Source organism: Pogona vitticeps, chromosome 1 (genome assembly GCF_051106095.1).
Source record: "Pogona vitticeps strain Pit_001003342236 chromosome 1, PviZW2.1, whole genome shotgun sequence".
Lineage (NCBI taxonomy): Eukaryota > Metazoa > Chordata > Lepidosauria > Squamata > Agamidae > Pogona > Pogona vitticeps.
Genome location: NC_135783.1, coordinates 321,148,838 through 321,150,187, shown reverse-complemented (window position 1 = coordinate 321,150,187; position 1,350 = coordinate 321,148,838). Strand labels below are relative to the sequence as shown.

Sequence of the window (1,350 nt, the reverse complement as noted above, 5' to 3'; positions counted from 1 at the left end):
CTAGGAAAAATAAAACCAAATACACAGTTACAAGATGGCAGAATACCTGGGTCAGCAATACTACGAGTGAGAAGGATCTTAGAATCACTGAAGATCAGAAGCTAAATATGAATTAACAGTGTGATGAGGCTACAAAAAAGGCAAATGCTATTTTAGGCTGCATTAACAGAAGTATAGCCTCTAAGTTCTGCAAAGTACTAATTTCTCTCTATTCAGCACTGGTTAGGCCTCATCTTGAGTACTGTGTTCAGTTCTGGACACTGCACATCACGAATGATGCTGACAAATTGAAACAAGTTCAGAGGAAGGCAACAAGGAGGATTGGGGGCTGGAAACCAATCCCTATGAGGAAAGACTGTGAAGGAACTGGGCATGTTTAGCTTTGAGAAAATAAGACTGAGGGGAAATGCAATAGCACTTTTCATATACCTGAAAGGCTGTCATGCAGAGGGGCAGGATCTGTTCATGATCATCCCAGACTGCAGGGAAAACAACAATGGGCTCAAATGACAGGAAGCCAGATTTTGGTTGAATATAAGGAAAAACTTCCTAAGTGTAAGAGCATTACGGCAATGTAACCAAACACTTTGGGAAGTGGTGAGTGCTCCAACACTGGAGGCATTCAAGAGCAATGTAGAAAACCATCTGGCAGATATCCTTTGATTTGTATTCCTGAACTGCGCAGGGAGTTGGATTTGATGGCCTGATAGGCCCCTCCCAACTTCATGATTCTATGAAAAAAGGACAGGAAGTTTGGTGCTAAATAAGATAAACTCGAGGAACTCGAGACCAAATTGCTAACTTGCGCTGGATTATGGAGAAAGCCAGAGAGTTCCAGAAAAATATCTACTTCTGCTTCATTGACTATGCGAAAGCCTTTGACTGTGTGGACCACAGCAAACTATGGCAAGTTCTTAAAGAAATGGGAGTGCCTGACCACCTTATCCATCTCCTGAGAAACCTATATGTGGGACAGGAAGCAACAGTTAGAACTGGTCATGGAACAACTGAGTGGTTCAAAATTGGGAAAGGAGTACGGCAAGGCTGTATATTGTCCCCCAACTTATTTAACTTATATGCAGAATACATCATGCGGAAGGCTGGACTGGAAGAAACCGAAGCCGGAATTAAGATTGCCGGAAGAAATATCAACAACCTCCGATATGCAGATGATACCACTCTGATGGCAGAAAGTGAGGAGGAATTAAAGAACCTTGTAATGAGAGTGAAAGAGGAAAGTGCAAAAAACGGTCTGAAACTCAACATCAAAAAAACTAAGATCATGGCCACTGGTCCCATCACCTCCTGGGAAATAGAAGGGGAAGATATGGAGGCAGTGTCAAATTTTAT

The 1,350-nt window shown here is 42.3% G+C and overlaps 1 long non-coding RNA gene across 1 annotated transcript in view; it reads right to left on the bottom strand.

Moving 5' to 3' along the window:
* LOC140703229 (uncharacterized) overlaps nucleotides 1-1,350 on the bottom strand; it is a 54,246-nt gene that overhangs the window by 27,624 nt on the left and 25,272 nt on the right. The gene's annotated exons all lie outside the window — the stretch shown is intronic.